Source organism: Mugil cephalus, chromosome 11, assembly GCF_022458985.1.
Source record: "Mugil cephalus isolate CIBA_MC_2020 chromosome 11, CIBA_Mcephalus_1.1, whole genome shotgun sequence".
Classification (NCBI taxonomy): domain Eukaryota; kingdom Metazoa; phylum Chordata; class Actinopteri; order Mugiliformes; family Mugilidae; genus Mugil; species Mugil cephalus.
The window spans coordinates 284,190-310,587 of record NC_061780.1 but is presented as its reverse complement, the minus strand read 5'-3'; the positions used below and the strand labels follow the sequence as shown (position 1 = coordinate 310,587).

Sequence of the window (26,398 nt, the reverse complement as noted above, 5' to 3'; positions counted from 1 at the left end):
CAATGATGATAGCAGCAAAGCTGCAGGAACCCCATTGTTTTTGTTAGTGTTATTATTATTATTGGGGGTTGAAGCAGTGAAGCTGTCCAAGCAGCGAAGCTGCGGGAACCCCATTGTTTTTGTTAGTATTATTATTATTATTATCATTATTGGGGGTCCAAGCAGCGAAGCTGCTGTAACCCATTGTTTTTCTACGTTTTCTTATTATTATTGGGGGTCCAAGCAGCGAAGCTTCTCAAACTCCATTGTTTTTGTTTTTAGTGTTATTGGGGGTCCAAGCAGCAAAGCTGTAGGAACCCCATTGTTTTTGTTAGTGTTATTGGGGGTCCAAGCAGCAAAGCTGCAGGAACCCCATTGTTTTTGTTAGTGTTATTACCATTATTATCATTGGGGGTCCAAGCAGCGAAGCTGCTGAAACCCTATTGTTTTTGTTATTGTTATTACCATTATTGTCATTGGGGGTCCAAGCAGCGAAGCTGCAGGAACCCCATTGTTTTTGTTAGTGTTATTATTATTATTATAATTGGGGGTTGAAGCAGCGAAGCTGCAGGAACCCCATTGTTTTCTTATCATTATTATCGGGGGTCACATTGTTTTTGTTACTGTTATTGGGGGTCCAAGCAGCGAAGCTGCAGGATCCCCATTGTTTTTGTTAATGTTATTGGGGTCCAAGCAATGAAGCTGCTGTAACCCATCGTTTTTCTACGTTTATTGGGGGTCCAAGCAGCGAAGCTGCAGGAACCCCATTGTTTTTGTTAGTGTCATTGGGGTCCAAGCAGCGAAGCTGCTGTAACCCATTGTTTTTCTGCGTTTTCTCATTATTATTGGGGTCCAAGCAGCGAACCTGCGAGGAACCCAGTGTGTTTCTACGTTTTCTTATAATTATTGGGGGTCAAGCAGCGAAGCTTCTCAAACCCCATTGTTTTTTTTTTAGTGTTATTGGGGGTCCAAGCAGCGAAGCTGCAGAAACCCCATTGTTTTTATTAGTGTTATTGGGGGTCCAAGCAGCGAAGCGTACGTTCTAGCGTCACCCAGGGGTCAAAGTTGGAAGTGCATTTGCGCACGTAACTTTTGAACCGTACGCCCGATAATTACAAACAAGGTATCTTTGTGATCCTTGCATGATGCTGAGTTCAGCCTATCCTATGACGTCAAAATGTGTCATGATAGATTTTCCGCCATCTTGACTTTTGTCAAAAATCTTTAAATAGTTTCACGCTTTGCAAATTTTGTCCGATTCTCACGATCTTTAGACCAAACCGCACAAAAGTTACTTATTGCCGTCCTTGCCGTTGCATTTGTACCCCCACCACAGCCAATCAAATGTGGCGGCGAAGGCGCCGTTTTCCATGTGAACTCATATCTCTGCAACGGTGAGACATATTGACATCACATGTGAGAATATGGGTCCTGATTGGGTCCCAAGTGGACACGATGAATTTGGTGTTGTTTGGCCTCTAAGGGGCGCTGTAATTAGAAAAACGTGTTTTTTGCTCATATCTCTTGATGGGATTGTATTAAAAAAACTTTGTGACATCCACACGTACTATCAGGTGCCCCATTGATAGTTAATGCCAAGTTACATAGTGGTATTTCATTGTCCAATCTGTTTGTCCGCAATAGCCAATCGAAATAGGTGGCAAAGGTTCCAGACAGGATGTGAGGTAATATCTCGTAAACGCTTTGACGTATAGAAATGAAATTTAGCAACACGTCTCCAGAGCCTTCGCGACGTAAGTCCTTTGTTTCTGAAAATTTCTCCCCCTCCCCTCAGAGAGAGCCCGGTGGTCACCTGTTCGTCCAGCCTTTGAAACGTGTACCACACGTTTATTGTCTTTACGCTCGTTGCATCATGTCCCAATCACAATCAGTGGGAGAGTAAGCAGCAGTTGTGTTTCGTGTTATTTTGTTCAACTTTAACGATACACAACAGCTTGGACAAAAAACTGCTTCAGAGCAAACAACCGGAGAATACACTCAGCCGTACCTCAGTGCGCATGCGCACCCCTGAATACAAGTAACACGCGCGCCTCTAATTAGGGCCTGGCAATTTAATGGCAACAATTTACTGACTGTATTAGTGAACTGAGGCAGAGGTCTATCAGCGATTACAATCATCATTACTCACTGAATTCTCAACTGTTTTTTTAATCCCTTTGGTTTATTAGAAATGTCTGACATATATTTACAATACTATATAAATTGGTCCAATTGAAAATGCAGATCATGTGCACGCCATTGAAAGGCTTGTAGGCATTTATCAAAACGGATTGATATTAATAATCAACACAGTGTTAATGATATATGTAATAATAACACATTATGATATGTGATATACAGTTTATGATAAAATGATCAGAATTGCTTTCTTATCCTTACATAAGCTGGTAACAACATACAGCGGTTTAATTTTCAAAAGCTTTACACATATATTCAACACGTCCATAACAGTAACATAATATAAAACATCTTCATCAAATTGGGAACATTTAACAAGACATCTACGGACATAAGCATTTACATTTACTTGGAGTTACATCGGCGATCATTGCTACATCCGCACACGGCACATCGATTGTATCTAGCGATTGTTATGAATGCAAATGAAGATCTTTTTATATAACCCAGAGACTCTCGTTGCACACACATTCCCAAGATGGCCACCGCAATGTGCGTGTCTGCGCAGATTTCCACAGTTATGGCGGGCTATTGGGCAGAAGGCATTCTTGCTTCTAGTGTCTTTTCACTAAGTTACTTAGTGGCATTTTCAATGTCCAATCCGTTTGCCCACTACAGCCGATCAAAATTGCCGGCGGAGCCGCCAACCAGGAAGTCAGCTTGTATTTCCGCCAATCCTTCGCCGATTTGCTCGAAACTTCTCGTCTAGCCTTATGGCCGATTGGCCGATGTGCTTGGACCCCCTCATTGCTGCATGCAGCTATATTAATAATCTATTTTATATAGCTATAATACTGGCTTTTATATAGCTTTATATAGGTTTAGGGCGGAATCGGATCGCCAACCTTTCAAGTATTGGGTGACCGCTTTCATTCACAAGGTTAACTGTCAGTAGGTGGTTTGTAATAGAAGACTTATTTCACATTCAATTCAGGTTAATTTCGGAGAGCCAAAACAGTAATTAATCAGAAGATTAAGAATCACTGTTTATTTTAAATTTTTTATACAAACCTTAATTTTTGGTGTCCCAAATTCAGATTTAAATTTCACTTGCAATCTCAAATTCGTTGTGTCACTCGTTGTGTATGTAACAACTTCCCTCACACACTATGAAGGTACCTGTAAATATTCAATTAAGTTAAATTCAATTTCATTTTTAGAGTGCCAATAACAATGTAAATTTTCTCAAGACGCTTTACAAAAATCAGTCTGCAACCTCCAGAGCAAGCCTGAGGGCAATAGTGGCAAGGAAAAACTCCCTTTTAACAGGAAGAAACCTTGAGCAGAACCCAGCTCATATGGAGGGACCCATCTGCCGAAGGCCAGACAGGTAGAAACAGAGAGGACAGAGAGAAAACACAAACTAGTTTTTCTGCATCACTTTGAGAAAGGATGTTCCTAATTTTGATGATATTACGCAGGTGAAGGAAAGCAGTCCTGGTCACTTGCTTTATGTGAGAATTAGAGGACATATCCTGGTCAAATATAACACCAAGGTAGAAAATTACAGATCATCCAAGCCTTTATGTCTTTAAGGTATGCTTGGAAATTAATCAGCTGATTAGTTTCATCCGGTTTCATGGATGAATATAACTAGGTATCATCTGCGTAGCACTGGAAGTTTATACCATGCTTTCTAATAATATTGCCTAAGGGAAGGGAAGCATGTATAATGTGAATAATACTAGTCCTACCACAGAACCCTGAGGAACTCCATAGCTTACTTTGGTATGCATACAAGAATTGTTGTGTACATGGACAAACTGAAATCTGTCTGACAGATATGATTCAAACCAATCAAATGAAGTTCCTGTAATCTTGATCACACTTTCAAGTCTCTGTAGTAGATTACTGTGACCAATAGTGTCACAGTTGAAAAAAGAAAGATAAAATAAGAAAAATTTAAGACCTAAATAAAATACGAGAAAAATCTACTAAAATAAAATAAAAGATAGTGTAAGCAGAATATTAACAGAAATGACATATAAACAAATGTACAATAAATAGAGATGGAAGAATATACATTATTCACATGAATAACATGGAGTTATCCACTGAAAGACAAGTGGTTGTAAGCTGGAGTTTGGTATAAGAGAAGTTCTGTAGTGTTCACTATGAGAGCTGAATCAGTTTAAGTGTCCTCCTGTCTCTCACTGAGACAAATGTCTCCAGCTCCCTACCAATCGTATGTCCAGTCTTTCTGATCAATTTGTTGATCCTTCTGATGTGTTTTTAGCTGGTACTTCTAAGCAAAGTACAGGGCACTCACTACAACAGACCGGTAGAAAGACTCTAGTAACTCGCTGCACACATTGAAAGATTCAAGATCACTTTGTTGATCCCCACAGGGAAATTGTTTTGTCCAAGAGTCTCAAGATAACAGAGAACATAAATCCGACGTGCACAGGGTGGAGAGGAACAGCACCATCCCTTGGGGGGCCCCTGTGCTGCTCATGACAGTCTCCAAGACCCCGTTGTACAATCTCACAAACTGTGGCCACTCGTTCAGGTAGAAAGAAGAGGGTGGAGAGGGTCCTGAGCATGTTCCACCTGAGGCCTCAGGTGGCAAAGAACCAGTCTCTCTAGGGTCTTCATCAGATGGGAGGTGAAGGCCACCGGTCTGTAGTCATTCATCTCAGCAGGCTGCCTAACTTTAGGGACCGGCACGAGACATGATGTTTTCCACAGAACCGGTATCCTCCCCAGCTGGAAACTTCTGTTGAAGATGCATTGGAGGGGCACAGCCAGTTGAGCTGAACAGCCCTCCAGCAGCCAGGGGCACACACCGTCTGGTCCAGCTTCTTTGTGTGACCATTTACGGTCAGTATTCCTGTTCATATTGAAGCTGCATCGAGCTGATCCGATAAAATCCCGAGTTGATTGCGGGTTCAACAACCCTTTCACATCGAGACCCGGGTCGTGATGACCTCCCTGTACTTCAGATCGTTTCCCAGTCTGATGTGTACAGGGTGAAAAGGAGGGGAGAGAGCACGGCACACCTATGCCTAGTTGATAGGCAAACTGCAGTGGGTCTGTCTTGTGCACCAGATGACGGAGGTGACCCAGGATGATCCTCTCCAAGGTCTTCATCAGGAGAGAGGTGAGGGCTACTGGCCTGAAGTGATTCGGCTCACTGGGATGTGCAGACCTGGGATCAGGGACCACACAAGATGTCTTCCACAGGAGCGGAACTCTCTCCAGACTGAGGCTCAAGTTGAAGATGTGCAGAAAAACCTTGCAGAGTTGATCTGCACACTCCTTGAGACGTCTGGAGCTGATGCCCTGATTTCTCTTCTTTTACCCTGCTTTTAGCCTTCCCTGCTTTTACCCTCCATAGCTCACTCCTCACCTGGTCTGTGGTTATGGAAAAGTTGGGGGGAAGGGTGTGAAGAGACCAGTGTTGGGTTAAGTGGGGGTTGGGGTGAGAGGTGTGTTGTTTGTGACAGGAATGTTCTGGGGGGTAGGGATGAGATATGGTTTAGGTGTGCTATTTGGTCTGGGCTGTGGTGGTTGGTGGAGGAGGGGGCAGGAACACAGTCAAACCCTTCTGAGCCCCTTCCACTGTTCTTGCCATATCCAGAGATGTTTTTTAGGCCTCTTCAGACTTCTCTGGTGTTATTTCCCTGGAGGCACTCGTCTAGCTAGCTGTCCTTGCCACTCCGTATCTCTCTCTTTAGCTCCTCCTGGACCCTCCTCAACTCCTCTTTGTTTCCAGTTTTAAAAACTCGCCCCTTTTTGTTCAGCAGGGTCTTTAATTCTGGGGTCACCAAGGGTTTATTGTTGGAAAATCACTGTACCTTCTTGACTGGTACAGTGTTCTCCATGCAGAAATGAATGTAGTCAAGCAGGTCAAGAGTGCAGGTCATCAGACTGTTAATGTCCTCGCCATGGGGCCTGCAGAGCACCTCCCAGTCCGTGGTGTTGAAGCCTCCTCAGTCCATCTTGAGACAATTTGTTTTGTTATTGATGCTATATAAATCACATTGAAATGATTAAATTCACATCAATTCCGTGTGCATGGTCCAAATGCATCACCCGTAAATACAGAAATCTGCAGGTATGGTAGATTTATGGGCCAGTAACTCAATAGGTATAGGTTGGATCTCTTGTGGCCCTGTATCTGATGCTAGTGCGTAGGGGTGTAACAATTCGTTTTAACAACGATTAGATTCGAATCCCAATTCGTGGTTGCCAATATGATCCGAAACGATTCAGTGACTTGAAATCAATTCAGTAACTTTTAAGCCAAAAATTAAACCATTGTGACATAAAATACCTGGATACTGGACAGTGCAGGTGAAGTTTTGTAGATTTCTTGTAAGAAAATCAGGTATAATTATCGATATAAACAAACAAGTAAACAACAATTAGTGACAAATGCATTGACATTTTATTTGAATTAAGTAACACTTTAGGTTGAAATAATAATAATAATAATACTTCTAAAACTTCTGCTCTTGTTTTTGCAACACAAAAATATTACAATATATATATATATCATCCGAGTAGCTTCTTCAGTTCTGATAAACTAGTGGGAAATTGAGGTTTAAATAGGAAGAACTCTGTGGGTATCACCCACCCGAAACTTGCTTGACCAGAAACTGGGGCCACTAATTTCCATAATGGCTGGTACTTACCTGTCTTAGGCCTGTCTGAGCTTAGGCACACAGGAACTGTGTGCCTAAGCTACTTACTCTATGAATAGAGCTCTAACAAGGCTATTGTCAATGGGAGATCCTCAAAGGAGTGTCCTTTGTCCTTGAGGTGGAGGTGGACTGCTCAGTCGTTCCTTGACGAGCTGGCTCTCCTGTGTTGGGCCATGCGTTTGTGGATGGGTTGTTTTGTTGTCAGCATACACTACATTACTCTGTTCTTGCCTAGGTGTTTTGTCTTTAGGGTGGACCAGAAGTTTCAACAACATTCACACCTTGAGACTGGAAGCTCCCAGCCTCACTAGAGCCCCCAACCCCCCACCCCCCAAGGTAAGTACCAGCCATTAGGGAAATAGTGACCCTCAAGCAAGTTTGTAGTTGGTGTACCCACAGATTTTTTCCTATTTAAACCTCAATTCCCCACTAGTCTATCAGAACTGAAGAAGCTAAGAAGCTACTTGGATGAGTGGCAACTCATGTGATCTCCATTTTACTACTTCTGAGGCTATTGGAAACCAATCACACGGTGACTTTAAAGACGTGAAATTATAACAGTACATTTTGTATAGCACTTTTCACAGGAACATAAAATGTGCAATTTTAAAAACAAGCACATAGAAGAAAATTAATAAAAAGAAAAACAATATAAACACACAAAAATACAATTAAGAACTTGTTAAAACTCACTTACTGTAAGTCCCGATTCTCCCTTTTCTCTCCCTTTGCCCTATAATCTAAAAGAAGAGACATTTACTTGCAAATATTTCATAAGGTGGACAAAAATAAGATCAATGCAGGTAAATCCAGTACCGGAGGTCCAATGGGTCCAATCTGGCCAGGTACCGCTGATTCTCCCTTTTTGCCTTTCTCCCCAGTCAACCCTCAATCTCCCTGCAGGAGGATTCAACCACATTAGTGAGCATTATGTGAGCTGATTACAGACCATCACTGAAGTCATGTTTCTTTCTTTTGTGTGCAGCTTTTTCAGGGTCAGTGAAGGTGATTTTTGGCCAGTTATTAACAATTTTAACATTACCTTCTCCCCCGGCAGACCTTGTCCTGGAATACCTTAGACCAGGGATCCCCTGAAACCCAGGATCCCCCTAGAAACATTCATGTTAAATTAAACTATCAAACAGGATGAAACTAATAGCTGCTTTCTATGGACTGTCATCAAAATGTGCTTTCTGAAGGGCGTGAGAATAATTAATAAAGAAACAAGGTAAAATGAAATAAATAAATTAAAATGAATGGGAGGATGATCATATTTTGCCATTTAAAAGTACTGTAAGTTTACACTGTAACAAATGGCTGTGAAACCTACAGTCATGTACTGCAGTGAACACAGTAACATTACTGTGTTCAATTTTTACAGCAGAATCTAGAACCTTGTCCACAAGACAAAATCCCAGTAGTTTGAGTATTACTGTAAAAATCAAGAGAGAAAAAAGACAGAAACTGGTCCACCCCAAAGACAAAACACCTAGACAAAAACAGAGTAATCTAGTGTATGCTGTTCAGTGTAGTGAGGAATGTACAGACTTGTACATTGGGGAAACAAAACAACCCATCCACAAACGCATGGCCCAACACAGGAGAGCCAGCTCGTCGGGGAACGACTCAGTAGTCCACCTCCACCTGAAGAACAAAGGACACTCCTTTGAAGATACCAACGTCAAAGTCCTGGTCAGAGAGGACAGATGGTTTGAGAGAGTAGTAAAGGAAGCCATCTATGTCAAAGTGGAAAAACCTTCTCTAAACAGAAGAGGTGTACTGAGATTTAATTTATCATCCATTTATGATTCAGTCTTGACTTCTGTCCCCAAGAAGTTTCAGCACCATTCACACCTTGAGCCTCCAGGCTCCCATTGACAATAGCCTTGTTAGAGCTCTATTCATAGAGTAAGTAGCTTAGGCACACAGTTCCCCCCATTCAAGGACAGGTAAGTACCAGCCATTATGGAAATTAGTGTACCCAGTTTCTGGTCAAGCAACTTTCTAGTTGGTGTACCCACAGAGTTTTTCCTATTTAAACCTCAATTTCTCACTAGTTTATCAGAACTGAAAAAGCTACTCGGGTGAGTGGCGAAAAGACTTCAAGAAATTCAGAAAGAAGTCCAGCTGACCTTATTCAACTTTTTTTGGATAACCATGACCTGGATGAATGAGAACCTTCACAGATATAAAAATCTGACATGCTTTAATCTAATGCGTTATTTCCTAGTATCGATACTATCAACTGATTACCTTTTAAAACGATATTAGATCGATGCATGTCGTCCGGAGGGACAACTTGCCGAGCATAGATTGTTGTAGTTGCATTGTAGTAAAATAAATCGATTCATCGATGCAGTGGATGAATCATTACACGCCTACTAGTGCATGTTGGTACCTCTGACTGCTTTCACAGCCTCAGATAGAAAATCTGTCTCCTTTATGCGTTTATGCTATTTGGTCTGGGTCATGTAGTAAGGACAGCTATCTTAGCTAGGTCTGTCTCTACCCCATTTGCTGATACAACATGACAGAGATATTTGACCGCTGTTCTGAGGAACTGACATTTCTCAGGCAAAGGCTTTAAGGAAAATAGTTTGAGCCTGTGCAACACTCTCAACAGTCTGTCCTCATGTTCTTCAAGTGTGGGTCCCCAAAAACAAAACCCAAATCAGAGATCTGAGGAAATAAAGTAGCGAATCAAACAAAAAAATATAGCTGCATGCAGCAATGAGGGGGTCCAAGCGCATCGGCCATAAGGCCAGACGGGAAGTTTTAGTGAATTGGCGAAGGATTGGCAGAAATACGAGCTGACGTCCTGGTTGGCGGCTCCACCGGCAATTATGATTGGCTGTAGCGGGCCAACGGATTGGACAATGAAATTGCAACTGAGTAACTTTTGTGAAGATAGTCTGTGCCGGTGTTCGGAATCGGACAATTTTTGCAACCCGTGAATATTTTTAAAGGTTTATGACAAAATCCAATATGGCGGAAAATCTATCATGACGCATCATGACATCATAGGAAAGGCTGAACTCAGCATGATCCAAGGATCAATTCTTGCAATTGCGTAAAAGAAGATGCAAGAAGATAGAAACATGAAATTTTTTTCAAACATGAAAGATGACATGAAAATTTACTCTGAAATCCTAACACGTTGAGAGAAAAGAGCAAAAAAGCAATTTGTTAATTACAGCGCCCCCTAGTGGCCGAATGACACCAATTTTTATTGCGCATTCCAGAGGGAGTCTCGAAGCGTCAAAGCCTCAAAGCGTCGCCGAGATAAGAGGAAACTTCCTGTTTGGCGGAGGTGACGCCGACAATGATTGGCTAACAGGAAAAGTCAGCATGAACTTTCAATGCTGTCACAAAGTCATTTCAGATATAAACCCATCAAGAGATATGAGCAAAAACCATGTTTTTCTGATTACAGCGCCCCCTATAGTCCAAACGACACCAAATTCATGGTGTCCACTTGGGACCGGGCTTTGCTGCTTGGACCCCCAATAACACTAACAAAAAAAATGGGGTTCCTGCAGCTTTGCTGCTTGGACCCACAATAATAATAATAATAATAATAATAATAATAATAATAATAATAATAATAACACTAACAAAAACAATGGGGTTCCTGCAGCTTCGCTGCTTGGACCCCCAATAACGCTAACAAAAACAATGGGGTTCCAGCAACTTCGCTGCTTGGACCCCAATAAAGTGCATCTACCCAGGTAGTATGCTTTTTTCCCCCTTTCTGAGAATAAGATACTGACATCTCAGTGCTTATCTATACGGTGGAGGCAGTCTCCCTGATTGAACAGATGTTCCTCATTCCTCTATTCAAGCATTAAATGTGTAGCACTGTCCTGGCACAAAAAATGCGTGTTGCTGGTAAAAGTACAACACGCACAACTTTTAATCAATTTCATGTTTTTACTCTTGCTGTTCTGTCTGTTTCATTTATTGAGATTTGTTTGTTTAACCGGAAGTGTATTCTAACCCGAAGACAATCTGCCCTCTGTTTGTTTACTTAAACACCCAGCACCCAGCAGGGAAATTTCCCAGTTTGGGATAAGTCCAGCTATCCAGAAAGGAGTCGACTCTCATCTGTGTTAGCTTGTCTCTCAGCAGCACAACATTACAGAAAACACAACATTATAGAAAAAAACAACAGCGTTTCAGAAAGCACAACAACATTACAGAAAACACAATGACATTTCAGAAAATACAATAACATTTTAGATTACCGGTAGGGAAAACATCTCTTGTATCTGACTGGACAGAACTCATGCTAAAATGTAACCTGATGTGATTGGTTGTGAATGGTCAGCTACACGGAAGTGTAGACACTTTGATATGCACTTTGAAAGCAGACAACATGTACTGTCCACATCATAGAAAGAAATATGAGTTGTTGCCAAATTGTTACACGTCAGAACAGATGTTCATTTCTTTCTTCATACATCCTTTTTTTTTTTTTTTTGTCTGCATTTGTCTGCATAGTTGAACACCACAGGGTGTCAACATTATGTGAGGTTGATGCAGTTATATTCTTGCAGCTGAAAGCTTTATTACTTCAGTGCATGAGTGTGACCATCACCAGCCTTCCCTCGGAACTATCCTGTTGATCTTTATTGAGTGTAGTAACCTTGTGTGGCAGGGAGGGCAGTGCTACACCTCAGTGGATAGAGGGGGAGAACAAAGGACAGAAAAGATGTGGAAGGATAGACAGTGGAAGAGAGGCATGTGGTGCTGGTAGGAACTGGTGGTGTGTAGGGTTCTGTGCTTCCCAAGTCACCTCACTCAAGTATGACTGGGTACAGGGAGGTGTTGTGTAGATCTCTGGAGAGATGAGAGAGTCCAGGGGGGTAAGGGTGTCCCAATAGAGGAGAGAAGTCTGCCATAGGGCACGTAGTGATAGAATGAAAACAATAATGAAACCAGCCCTTAATAGCCGGGACTCATCAATCCTTCTTGATGTGATCCAGCATGGGCTGGCAGGTAACAACACACATGCATGTGGGCATTCCCTAAATATGAAAGAGACCATTACCAGGGCCCAGAGTCAGGTCAGAAGCCCCAGCCCCCGAGAACCCCCACCCCGGTGTGGGGCGCATGGGTAACAAGACCAGAGAACTACCGTAGCCACAGGGCATGCCACACCCCAGCGCTCATGGCAAGCGATGACGAACACTCCCAGACCGACCAAGCGAGCACAAGCCGGTGCCGGCCAAAGCGGCCCCCCACACCACCCACCCACCGCAGTCCGTCCACAAACCGCCACCAACGCCCCCCACAAAACCCCACCCGGCCCTGGCCCCATGCCCCTGGCGCACCCAGGCCAGGGAGAACACAGGAAGAGGGAACTTCCACCGGTCAGGGAGAGACCATAGCCCCCCACCGAAGGGAGAGGGGAAGCACCGAGCCACCACCCGAACCAGTCGATACCGGATCAACCGAGTTCTCAAGGGAGCCGCCACAGACCGTCGCCGTGCAGTGCCGGGAGACAAAGCCTAGCCAAGAGGACACCAGAGAACCTAGGTAGGTACCCCGACCAACCGCCGTGGGGCCACAGACCACCAGCCCAAGATGCCCCTGCCAGTGGAGGACCAGGCCCTCCGAGCCATTACAAGGGATAATGAAAAGTGACAGTGTCCCTATTAATGAACACTGTAACCCTGTGACCCTGGATGTGGTGTGGTGCATTAAGACAGGGGGCAAACAGGAGGGTCGGGTGGGTCAGAGGACTGCAGCACACTACTGTCCTGCAGCAAACCCTGACCCTGACCGATCCTGGGTGGACCCCTAGGGTGATGGTGTATTAATAACTTCGATACCTGTAATAAGTGACATAGTGTATGGTGGAGTGTGAGGTGAGTGCAATTTAGGAGGCAGGCAAGTGAGGGCCAAGTCCCCGGCGGCAGGGCCGAGGCCCAGCAGCAGCCCAGGGGACCAACAGACGGGGCAAGGGTCCCCGGGACTCAGGAAATCCCCCGCCCCCAGCCCAGCATAGCAACCAGGATGCGACAGACCCCCAAGAAACCCCAAAGAACATCAACCAGCCGATCAATGGCATCGCCTACCCCCCCGGGGTGGCAGAGGTGCCCCCAAGGCAGACGGAGACCCCACCCACCGCAGCCCCCCCGCGCCCTCATGCACTGACCCCAAGGCGCCAGGCGTGGCCCCGACCACTGGGGCTCCCCGGATTCCAGGAAGGCCCCCCGACCAGCGAGGGCCCAGCCACCAGCAGAAGGGAGGAGGGGCCGGAGGAGGAGCCGGGCAAAGGGAGGAGGGCGCAGCAGAGGGGAGGGAGAGGAGGGGACAGGGAGCCCGCCAGGAGATCCAGGAAAGTCGGTCACCAATACACCACGACCCCAGGAGAGTGAGCAAGCGCCGAAGCCACAGGTTACCCCAGGCAAGTCTCCAGCGCCACCCCACGTGAGGGAGAGGGAAGCCAGCGGGGAAAACTGCTCAGGGCCGGAAGTCAACCCAGGGGTGAGAAGGAGTAGGGCACCCCTAATGCATGCTCAAGGTGTTGTGGTCAGGGGATCCTTCTTAGTGAACCTGGATGAAGAGGGCAATAAAATATTTTTCATAACAACAGTCATCCATGTAAGAGAAATATTATAGCATTACAGTAAGTGAAACAGAAATGGCAAAAGCTAGCAGGCAAAGTCAAGATGTCATTTAAGGTCGTGGGAGTTGCAGAATATAGACCATTTAGAGACCACAAGTTAGGGGTTAATGGGTTAATGGGATTCTGCAGTCCAAAATTAAGGCGAGTTTCTGTGTTACTAGTGACCAGAAGTGCTGTACTGGAGAACAGAGCCAGAGAGCATGGAAATAGGAATCTGAATTGTTTTGGGTGCATTGCGTACATTTGTCGGATTGGGAGAAGCCCATTCTATGCATCTTGTATTGAGTTGTGTGTGATCTGTGGAGTATTTTGAACTGGATCAGCTGTAAATTCGAGTTTTTTGTCATTTTAAATATATTTCGGCAGATCTGAGTCCAGAAATCAAAGTCTGTAGACAGGGAAAGATTGGCTTCCCATTTTGATATTGGTAGATGTATAGAATGGGTGGTTGAAAGCAGCTTATATATTAAAGAGAGGGTTTTCTTCTTTTTTGGTGTGAGTTTTTTAATGTTGGTGACGAATTGTGGTGGCTGTATGCAGTCCTGGAGCACTGGGATTTTCTTTCCGATTATCTAGGTCACCTCTAGGTATTGGAGGAAGTTTCCATTTCTTATTTCAAATGTATCAAATAAATTTGTGTGATTCATAAGTAAGTTCCCCATGAAGAGGTGATGGAGGTGGGTTATTCCTTTATGCTTCCAAGTGCTGAGGTGAAGAGGGACTTTGATATTTACAAAGTCAGGGTTGTGCCAAATCGGGGAGAACCCACAGGGTTCCAGCTGGGATCCTGTGGTCTCTAGACTCTTCCCCCAAGCGGACAGGGTGGTGGCAATAATGGGGTTTTGGAAGCAGTTATGACGCTTAAGGGTGATTGTAATGAAGGGCAGGTCCGAAATGCATATGTTGTGGCAGTCAGCCTGTTCTATTTCTAGCCACAAATTGTAATCTGCCTCTGGGTTTATCCATTTGGTGATGTATTGCAGCTGATTTGCCAGGTAGTTACCTAGTGGCATTTTCATTGTGCAATCTGTTTGTCCGCAATAGCCAATCGAAATAGGTGGCAAAGGTTCCAGACAGGATGTGAGGTCATATCTCGGGAACGCTTTGACGTATCGAAATATGTGTTTTCCCTTACGTCTCCAGCACCCACCCCAAGAAGACATGCCAAATTTGGTGTCTTTAGGCCACTCGGGGACGCTGCAATCAGCAAAAATGATGCGTTGTGTCATATACTTTAATGTATTTGGATATAGACCTGAACTGCTTTTCATTTCCCACTAGGGGGAGCTCAAAGACCACACATTTTCTACTGTCTCTTAATATGAACCACTGCTGGCCCATTTTTTTTTTACATCTGTCCCACCGGGGGGAGCTCAAAGGCCGCACATCTCGGCTGTTTTCTAATTTCTGTTCATATGAACTGCTGACGACTGGGTTTTTTGCATCTCCCCATGGCGTCATCTTGCTGTATGGAGTCCATAACTGCTTGGACCCCTCATTGCTGCATGCAGCTATATTTATTATTATTATTAATACACTTTCCTCTGCCATTGGAGTCTATGGCAGCCCACAGAACCGTATGGTAAAAAGCTGTGAAATTTTGCAAAGAAAGACAGTGGTATATTTAATTTGACTGAGTTACATGTTGCCAGTAAGTACGCTCTAGCTCAACCAACGGGTCAAATTTGGAGGTACATTTGCGTATGTAACTTTTGAACCGTACGCCCGAAATTTACAATGTATCCTTGTGATCCTGAATCATGCTGAGTTCAGCCTACCCTATGACGTCATAATGCATCATGATAGATTTTTCCGCCATCTTGGATTTTGTCAAAAACATTCAAAAGTTTTCACAGGTCGCAAATTTTGTCCGATTCTCACGAAAAGTGGCACAGACTATCTTCAGAGCAAGCCGCACAAAAGTTACTAAATGGGTTTTTTAATTTCCACTTCGTTCGTCCGCTGCGGCCAATCGAAATCAGTTTTCGATGTGAGCTCATATCTCGGCAACGGTATGACATATTGACATCACATTTGGTGTTATGGGTCGTGACACGGTCCCAAGTGGACACCATGAATTTGGTGTCATTTGCCCACTAAGGGGCGCTGTAATTAGAAAAACATTGTTTTTGCTCATATCTCTTGATGGGTTTATATTTAAAATGACTTTGTGACATCCACAGGTACTGTGATAGTTCATGCCAACTTTTTGTGTAAGCCAATCGTCGGCGGCGCCACCGCCAAACAGGATGTTTGCTCTTATCTCAGCGACGCTTTGACTTCCGCAGACCAAACTTTGTCAGACTCTTCGGGACTCCCTCCAAAATGCACAATAAAAATTCTGTCATTCGGCCTCTAGGGGGCGCTGTAATTAACAAATTGCATTTTTGCTCTTTTCTCTCAACATGTTAGGATTTCAGAGTAAATTTTCATGTCTGCTGATACTGTGGAATGTACTCTTTCAGGATCTGGCAAACCTTGCACGCAATTGCAAGAATTTGTCCGCCATATTGGATTTTGTCAAAAACCTTTAAAAGGTTTAACGGGTCGTAAATTTTGTCCGATTCTCACGAAAATCGGCACAGACTATCTTTAGACCAAGCCGCACAAAAGTTACTTAGTGGCATTTTCATTGTCCAATCCGTTTGTCTGCTACAGCCAATCAAAATTGCTGGTTGCGCTGTGAACCAGGAAGTCAGCTCGTATTTCCGTCAATCCTTTGCCGATTCGTTCGAAACTTCTCGTCTACCCTTATGGCCGATTTGCCCATGTGCTTGGATCCCCTCATTGCTGCATGCAGCTATATTTTTTTCATGCAGCTATATTTTTTTTTCATCATCATTTATCTCAGAACAACAATTTTTCAGGTTATAATTCTGGAACTCTTTTTTTTCTCTCTGAGCAGGGCAGCGATCTGCCTACACTCTAGCTCAAGTCAAAAGTATTCTTTCTTATGTTTAGTGACTGACTCAGTCACCAAGCAGGTTTGCTGGTCTGCGGACCCTCTGAGATCTCCATAGAGGGTTCAGTTCTAAAGGACGACTGAGCAGCGCTGTCCAGTGGTTGGCTGCTGCAAGCTGTAGGTGGTGATGAGGATTGCAGGCAGGGAATCTCCACTGTAGCCTTATTCCCAGCAGCTGAAGCTGTGTCCCACAGGTTGAGGGGACCACTATCCAGGGAGTCAAGGTCCGGTGGATGAGGCAGCACCTCTAACAGTATCCAGGCATCTGCATTTTGGAAGACACACATGTTGTCCAGGTGGGTGCGAGAATAGTAGGGCTTAATATTTTTACCATATTGTCCTTTGACACATTCAATCGACTTTCCCAGGGATTCTCTGGCCAACTGGTAGGAGACCTCCAGCCGTTCCCTGAGCTGCAGGACACAGTGTGGAATGGTGTCAATGTTGTCAGCCCTAGGTAGCAAACCAGTAACCAGGTCAATTGGCTCTGTTATCTCCAAAGAGCATCATGCTCAGTGTCAGGCCTGTTGAGTTGTGTCTGGTTGCCAGATATGCTATAACTGCATATGGGATCAAGTCCCAGTCCCAGTGGCACCACTCTGCAGTAGAAGCCAAGATTTTCTCTAAGGTGTCATTAAAACGCTCCACTTGTGCATTAGACTGAGGGTGAAAGGGAGTGGTACGTGTCTTTTCAACCCCTAGCAGTGAACGCATTCCTTGGAACACAGCTGATTCAAAATTGGTGCCCTGGTAACCCTGTAGACTGTGTGGAGCTCCATACCGGCGGCTATGGCTCAGTAGGTAGAGCGGGTTGTCCATGAACCGAAGGCTTAGCGGTTTGATCCCCCATGTGTGCCATATGCCGAAGTGTCCTTGAGCAAGACACTGAAAACCCAGTTGCTCCCAGTGCAACTGGCACTGGTGTGTGAATGTGTGTGTGCTTGTGTGAGCGAATGGGTGGATGTGTCTATGACTGTAAAAGCGCTTTGAGTACCTTTGAGTAGGTAGAAAAGCGCTATATAAGCCTCCACCAGCTGAAATATTCTTGTACTACCAGTATGTAACGGTTGCACCATTCTGTCTCGTTTAAAGGTCCCATTAGGTCGACTGCAATCCTCTCCATAGGTGCACCAACTCGCACTGTGCCCATGGCAGCTTGAGGTGTTTTCTTAGGCCGGGCCTGGTAGCACAGCTGGTGCATGTGCGGCCCCACAGAGTGACATCGTCCTACATGTTGTACCAATAATATCTGGTCTGAAGTCGTGCAAGGGTCCTCTCCACCCCAAAATATATTCCCACAGGACCGTCATGCATCTGCTCCATGACGGAATCGCGGTACACACGGGACAGCAGAATCTGGGGACGGAACTCTTTCCCTTCTGAGCAGTAAAACCTTCTTGCCAGAGCTCCATCTTTATGGTAAAGTCTTCTCCACTGTGCCCAGCAGGCTTTGGTGGTGGGGCTGCAGTGTGCTATGTTGGCCCAGAGCATTGGCCCAGGTCCAATGTCTGCATCAGTCATTTGTTTGTCAACCAGCTTTTCTTGGGTCCAGCCATAGAAAAGATTGGTGTTGGGCTGTTCACTCACCCAGTAGATGTTTGGATGGGACAGAGCCTGTTTGCAGCCGCCGTCAGAGGGTGAACTCACTACCCCCACTAGCGGTGACTCTGGCATGAGGGTCAAGCAGCCCACACCAGGATGATTGGCCCCATCTACCCCCACTAGAGTGTGCTGTGGGTGAGTCATTTCAGTTGCACTGTCAGGCAGGTTGCACTGCACCATCTTATGCTGACGTTGGTCACTGAGGATAGGCTCTGGAACTGTGCAGGGACATGAGGAACGGCAAGGTTTCCTCGAGAGTGTGTCTGTATTTTGATGTTGTTTACCTGGGCGATGAAGCACCTGAAAGTCATACTCCGCCAGTTTCTCAAGCCATCAAACTAGTTGGCCCTCTGGCTCCTTCAGTCTGGTCAACCAACGCAGGCTACTGTGGTCAGAGCCTGTACCATCAAAATTCCCTTGCCTCAGTATGGGTATTCTCTCTCTCTGTCCATAATATTCATCATCACTAGTGTCCACCAAAACTTCAGAGGTGATCCCAGACGAGCCCCCAGTGTTACCAGAACCAGTCTAGTCGGCTCCAAACCATAGTTGGGAGCGCACTGGCCTTTCTGCTTGCAGCTTGTAGGGTAGCTGGTAACACTTTAAGGTCTGGGTACCTCTTAAGAAGGAGGAGGACTGAAACGGGGTGCCAGCCACAACACAACTTTATTGATGCTTTTTTTCAGAGAACAGGAACGGCGGCCAGAACAATAGCTGGTGGTATCTAGACATGACTTTCTCTGTCAGGCTTCACCTACGGAGATATTATGTCCGACACTTGTTGTACACACCCCCTTTTCCCAACACTTCCTTATTCCCACAATTCACCAAAACTTCACACACAAACATTGGTTACACTTAAGGCCCCCATAAAGTCCCCAGCCATCTCAGGCTGTGCCTGTAACATGACCCATCAGTCTCAAGAGTGCTGTTGGTATCATCTGCAGCAGGATATGCTCTGGATTCAGTGGCTTTTGTCTCTTGGATTACTGATTGGCACATATCCTAATTCTCTGCAGGAAGCTAACTCAAATGAAATTTTGGCATGGTGGCAAAGTTTCAGACTAGTGGAATCAAGCTCATTTTGTGACTTATTATGCTAAATGTGATGAAAACCACATGTTAGTGACTTCTTATGATCAGAATGACTGTTGACTGACACACGGCTCCTTGAGACCACCAGGGCCCACCATGCGCATGTTAAGCCGACATAGTGAAACTTTTTCCGGATCAGTTTCTGACGGCAGTGATGATGTTTATTGTGTATATCATATGTGGCAGTTTCGAGGAGAGTTTTGACTTGAGGTTTAAGATAGTTGGAATGCAGAACTCCATATCCTCATTCTCCCCCTGCAGTAGATCAATGCGAGCAAGTGGCTGTAACACACCTACATATTCCTTCAGGAAAGTTAGCTCATGAGGGTGTAGCCTAGTCACTCCAAGCCTTCCACAGACATCACCTAGCTGATCTTCTGTAAGTCCAATCAATTTGGAAATGGCCACATATTCAGAACTCCATCTTGTGACACATGGAACAGAAACCCCCACACCTCTGGTGTCCTCTTGGCTGGGTCTGTGAAGGCTCCCTTAGCGACTCTGTCGGTCCAGCATTGATTGGCCTGGGTGGTGGCTCGACGCTTTCCCTCTCCCTTCTGTGGGGGACCAGGGCCTCCCTGTGGTGGGTGGAGGTTCCCTCTTCCCGTGGTCTCCCTAGTCTGGATGCGTCAGGAGCATGGGACCTGCACCATGTCCCCCTTCCTCCGATCCCTTGTTGGGCGCTTGGTTGGTGCCCGTCTGCGGGGGCATTGCTGGGCTCCCGGAGGGGTCTCCTCAGCTGATGGGGTGTCTCTGGCCACTCAGTTGTCGGGGATGGGGTTTCGGGTGGGGGGTGTCGGTTGGTGGACAATTGGCAGTGCATGGGGGGGGGGGGTGAGGGGTGTGGGGGCTATTCTGTCCTGCACCGGCTTGTGCTCACTTGATTGGTCTGGGGGTGATCGCCGTCACTCGCCATGTGCGCTGGGGCGTGGTGTGCCCTGTGGCTATGTTGGTTCTCTAGTCTTGGTACCCATGTGCCACTCACTGGGGTGGTGGTTCTAAAAGGCTGGGGCTCCCAACCTGACTCTGGGCCCTAGTAATGGTCTCACTCATATTTAGGGAATGCCCACATGCATGTGTGATGTCACCTGCCAACCCGTACTGGATCACATCAATAAGAATTGATGAGTTCCGTCTAATAAGGGCTGGACTTCTATTTCTCTCTATCATTATGTGCCCTATCGCAGACTTCTCTCCTCTTTCGGGACATCCTTACATCCTTTGTGTGTGCAGCACATCTTTAATGAGAGGGAAGGAAAAAATGAAGCTCCTCAACTCCCTCCAAATAGAGGCAAGAGCTGCAGACCTCCTCTTTATAATCTGCTCCTCAATCCAGTGACATGTCATACCTGTTACGGCCCTAGTGCTGCTGTAGTTGTCGTAGTCTCTCTTTTATGGGGCCATTACTGCATGTAGCAAAAGTATTTACAAATATGTATTTCAATCCACAAATGTGTAAAATAAATGCGTAACGGGATCCACAAATGCGTAACGGGATCCACAGATGCGTAACATGATCCACAAATGGGTAACAGGATCCACAAATGTGTAACCTGATCCACAAATGTGTAACCAGATCCATAAATGTGTAAAAAACAATCCACAAATGTGTGCAACGTGGAGACTTGTGTAACTCTGTAGCTATACAGCTCCATACCACGAGGGGCGCAAACACCAATGATAGTGGCTACACTACCTGGCTGGTCAGACAGACTTTATGGCTGGAACAAACAGTCCAGGGTGAAACTGCCTTTAGCCGTCAACTTCCTGGCTGCTCTTCCTTGGCCCGGGAGGCTACCCTAACACGCCCATGCAATTCAATGTCTATTTGCAGTGGGCAGAGCTGTTGGCACTCAGACTGTGGCTATAGACCGCAACTTGGATAACATCATGGAGAAGCTTTTGGCTTTGCAAAGGAGTAGTCGTGCAAAAGACCAAACAATCCCAGTCTTATCGGGTTTTGGCGTCCTCAAACAGCACTGGCCTCAGACAAGGCCATTGTTGGAACAAGAACTTCCCTGAAGATCACTGCAGTGAGACACTCTTGCATTCCTTCCCCCACTTCCCACAGACACCTGCTGATAGTTGACTCTGTCTGGGACCCGATCAAGGTTGTCTCCGTACTGGGGCACCAAGATTGTGATGCCAGGCGAAGCGGCTCTGTAACAATAAACCAATAGTCACACTCATAGCTGAAAGTTCATATTTAAATTCAAGCAAACTCTAAAGTCTTTTCACTTAGATTGTTCAAACGATTCTTCTCTAAAGTCTCTTCTAGACACAGTTTCATAAAAATCACTGATGTTAACATAATTGTTAACAACAATTATTATTATTATTACTATTTTACACAATATATGATCAGTCACTTTTTTTTTTTTTTTTATTTTTATTTAAACACAATATATATATTTCTGTGTGAGTGAGGGAATTATTGTTACCCAGCATTCACTCAGGGTAGGTGTTCACATTTTCTCATAGTACAAGTGAACTGGAGCAGTTCTGACTCTGACAGGATGGCATTTCTTGTTCACTGGAGTCTGATTGTGTCTGAAGTCACACCTCTCAGGGATAATGGATGTGTCAGTTGAAGATGTAGCAGGATCTGCTGCTGGAGTGGTGTTTTCCAATGACAGGCCAGGGACCTCAGTGGGTGTGGCAGGCGCCACAGGAGTGGAATCTGTTCCTCTGCAGGCTGCTTCTCGAAGTCTCCACGATGTAGGATCTGAGTGTTCCTGCAGTGGACACCACCGTGCCTCTCTGTAGCATGTCCTTGATTCGCACATGGTGGCCAGACTGCAGTTCTGGCATGTCATGTGCTACATGGTGACGGTTGTAGTTCTGCTGCTGGTTGTGTCTGTAGCTTTGCTCCTTTCTTTTCAAGTCCTCCATATCTGTACATGATGGGTTGAGCTGGGTGAGAAGGATGGGAATTGTTGTGTGGATCTTCTCAGCATGAGTAGCTCTGTGGGAATGTATCCATTGGCCAGAGGAGCAGAGCGATAGGCCATTAGGGCCAGATAGGGGTCACTGGATGTCTTGAGGAGATTTTTAATCATCCTCACAGCCCGCTCTGCCTCGCCATTGCTTTGTAGGAAGTGTGGACTGGAGGTGACGTGGCTGAAGCTACAATCCTGTGCAAACTTCTGAAAAGTCTCTGATACAAACTGTGGGTTATTATCTGTGTGCACCACTTCTGGTATGCCATGAGAAGCAAAGATATTTTTGAAGTGTTCAATCACAGCCCGTGACATTGTGAATGTTAATTATGCTTAAAAGAAGCGAGAATAATAATCCACTATTACTAAACACTGTTTGTCTTTCATTTGAAACAGGTCTGCTCCTACTGTACACCACAGCCTTTGCGCAAACTTATTGGGCAACATTGTTTCTCTCAGGGTTGTTCTATCTCTGGTGCATGTATCACAACTCTCTGTCAGTTTTGTCAGTTCTTTGTTGAGTCCAAGCCACCATACTGAACTCTTGGCTCTCTCCCTGCATTTTGTTATGCCAAGATGACCCTTGTGAAGCTTGGCTAGTATATCTGTTCTGAGCGATGGCGGGATGACAAGTCTGCTGCCATAGAGAAGCAAGCCACTTTGAACTGTCATTTCTCCTTGAAATGGCAGATATGGCTGGAGCACCTGGTCTATTGAGAACTTGTCTGGCCATCCTTCAGCACAATACTGTTTTATCTGTCTCAGTATGTCGTCATGGTCCAAATCCAGATTTGTCTTGTTGTGAATCGGTGAACGTGCACGTATAAGGGCAGGTTCCAAGGCAGCAGACCAATCACAATCATGAGCGCTGATCCGCCAACAAAAAGGACAACATATATCTCCTACGAGGAGCAAAGACTCATTCTACTCAAATATGAAGAAGAAAAAGTAAATCTCAGTCAAAATCTCGAAAGTCAAACGCCGTGGCTGCATTGAAGAGACGTCATAAGGCATGGTAAAGGATTGCAGATTGCATAAATGCGCAAATTACACATCAATAGCTCAATTAGTTTACATTTAACAAAGCCACAAAATCCAATCACTGCACTGCATAATTGAATCGCGAGTACGACAATTAGTGTCATTCCCCCAGATGTAACCCCTCTGGAGTAAAAAGAACGTGGGAACAGATAAAAACCAAGCACAAAAATATCATTTTATGTGGGGAGTTGGATTTCTTAATTCTACAATGTTATATGGGCTACAATAAAGATGGAAGCTGATGCCCCAGTTACATCATATCACTACATCAAGTTCTTGGTCTCAATGAAATTATCCTGATTTTGAACTGTGTTTGAGTTTAGCAGGGACAAATGGCAAAAATATATTCTTTGTGTGATTATCTCCTGGAAGATGTGTTCACGCCGTGATGCTCTTCTCGCAATTTGGACTCCAATCTCAATCGGATCTTCAATGAAAGGGCGTGTGATTCTTTCCCGAACAGCTGATTGGCCAGTGGGTGGAGCCTTTTATCGGATTCAGATAAATCCTGAAAGTTACCCTGACCTGAAGCAGGTGTGCCAATCAGAGTAAGACTAGACTATTGCTATGTCAACAATTGTAATCAGATAATGATAGAGATTATGAAAGGTAATAATCAAATGATATCCAACCTTTTGTAATTATTCCTCATTTGTTGTATTCCAGTGTGAATTACGGAGAAAAGACTTTTGGATCTGGAGGACCATCCCTGACACACAGAGGTTGAGTGATAACTGATTATCAGATTGATCTGATGTGTATGTATTGATCTGAAATATCCAGCATGTAGTGTAATTTAGAGAAAGATCTGTGGGGATGGTGTTGGTTAGGTTTTAGGAGGAAAAAAACAATGTGCAGGTGCTGTGCGCTGTTGTTTTCATGTATTTGTTATTGTCTTAATCAGTGATGGGAATAATGGCTTTAAAATAAACGGCGTTACTAGCGGCGTTACTTTTTTCAGTAACGGAGTAATCTAACTAATTGCTGTTTCCATCTTTATAATGCCGTTTCAGTTATTGAAAATTAAGCTGCTTATCTCAGGCCAGCATGGTGGGATTTTGTTGTATCATATATGAAATTAAAGGTCATGATCCTAGATCCTTTACAGAGACTCCAAATATGCTGACAAAAGACATTCTGGGGGGTTGCGGCAGCACGGTCGGTGAGGTCAAATCTGTAGTGTTCCGTGGCACGCTGTACATATTCAGTGTTGTTGTCTTAAGCTGCTTATCTCAGGCCAGCATGGTAACCGCGAACTGCTGTTACGGATTGAGTGGGCATGATGTTTTGGCAGGTTGTCTGACATACAGGATTGTGTTGGTAGACAGACCAGAACACCGTACACGTCCATTAAATATATATATAATGCTGTGAGATTTGGCCTCCTTCACCTTTTCTGCCCATGTCTAAGGTGGTCACGATGATTTGGTGGTGTGAATGACTTAGTGTTCTGTTATGATGGCCAGCAGGTACACAACTGTTATGTTAATGAAATCCCACCTCTTTAGGTACTGCTGCAAATGTCAGATCTGCCGTTCTTCATTACAATGGATGTGTAAGGTGTTCCTAATAATATGGCCAACTGGGTGACTCAGCAGTGAGCAGCCATACTGAGCAGGTACACAGCTGTTGTGTTACTGAAAGCCTCCCTCCGTAGGTAATTCTGCAAATCTCAGATCTGTCGTTCTTCATCATGATGGATGTGTAACGTGTTCTCAGTTACTTTATTAACGGTGGAATCCAGTACAAGAGTAAAAGTACTCGGTTGCTTCATTAATGGTGGAGTCTAGTACTAGAGTAAAAGTATTCAGTTACTTTATTAATGGTGGAGTTCAGTAGTAGAGTGAAAGGACTCAGTTACTTCATTAATAGTGGAGTCCAGTAGTCGAGAAAAAGTACTCAGTTACTCCATAACGGGTGGAGTCTAGTACTAGAGTAAAAGTATTCAGTTTATTAATGGTGGAGGCCATTACTAGAGTAAAAGTACTCAGTTACTTTATCAATGTGGAGTCCAGTACTACTTTAAAAGTACTCAGTTACTTTATTAATGGTGGAGTCCAGTAGTCGAGAAAAAGCACTGTTACTTCATAACGGGTGGAGTCTAGTACTCGAGTAAAAGTGTTCAGTTATTTTATTAACGGTGGAATCCAGTACAAGAGTAAAAGTACTCAGTTACTTTATTATGGATGGAGTCCTGTACTAGAGTAAAAGTACTCAGTTACTTTATTAATGCTGGAATCCAGTACTAGAGTGAAAGTACTCAGTTACTTTATAAACGGTGGAGTCCTGGACTAGAGTAAAAGTATTCAGTTACTTTATTAATTGTGGAGTTCCGTAGTAGGGTAAAAGTATTCAGTTTATTAATGGTGGAGGCCATTACTAGAGTAAAAGTACTCAGTTACTTTATCAATGTGGAGTCCAGTACTACTTTAAAAGTACTTAGTTACTTTATTAATTGTCCCTTTATCTCTAAAGTTTTGGAAAGGGTTGTTGTCAATCAGTTACTTGATCATTTAAACAGGAATGGTTTGTTTGAAGAGTTTCAGTCAGGTTTTAGAGCTCATCATAGCACAGAAACAGCTCTGGTTAAAGTTACCAATGATCTCCTCATGGCTTCAGATAATGGACTTGTCTCTATACTTGTCCTGCTAGATCTCAGTGCTGCATTTGACACTATTGATCACAATATACTACTACAGAGACTTGAAAATGTGATCAAAATTACAGGAACTGCACTAGACTGGTTTGAATCATATCTGTCAGACAGATTCCAGTTTGTCCATGTAAACAACAACTCTTCTATATATACCAAAGTAAGCTATGGGGTTCCTCAGGGTTCTGTGCTAGGACCAATATTATTCACATTATACATGCTTCCCTTAGGCAATATTATTAGAAAGCACGGCATAAACTTCCATTGCTACGCAGATGATACCCAGCTATATTTATCCATGAAACCAGATGAAACTAATCCGCTGGTTAAACTCCAAGCATGCCTTAAAGACATAAAGGCTTGGATGACCTGTAATTTTCTACTTTTAAACTCAGACAAAACAGAAGTTATCGTATTTGGCTCTGAACATGTCAGAGATTCATTATCTAATCACCTGCTTTTGTTGGATGGCATTACCTTGGCCTCCAGTACTACTGTGAAAAACCTTGGTGTTATATTTGACCAGGATATGTCCTTTAATTCTCACATAAAGCAGGTGACCAGGACTGCTTTCTTCCACCTTCGTAATATCATCAAAATTAGGAACATCCTTTCTCAGAGTGATGTGGAAAAACTATTTCATGCATT

General features: G+C 44.4%; 1 long non-coding RNA gene across 2 annotated transcripts in view; it reads left to right on the top strand.

Annotated features, from left to right (window-relative positions):
* LOC125016401 overlaps window positions 1–25,670 on the top strand; it is a 36,367-nt gene extending 10,697 nt beyond the window's left edge. The window contains exons 2-3 of one of the 2 annotated variants that reach the window (XR_007113681.1): window positions 23,470–23,631; window positions 23,764–25,670. This is a non-coding gene — a long non-coding RNA (uncharacterized LOC125016401). Of the gene's footprint in view, window positions 1–23,469; window positions 23,646–23,763 lie in introns of both variants that reach the window. The other variant, XR_007113680.1, reaches the window with a different exon arrangement.
* The last annotated feature ends 728 nt before the right edge of the window (window positions 25,671–26,398 follow it).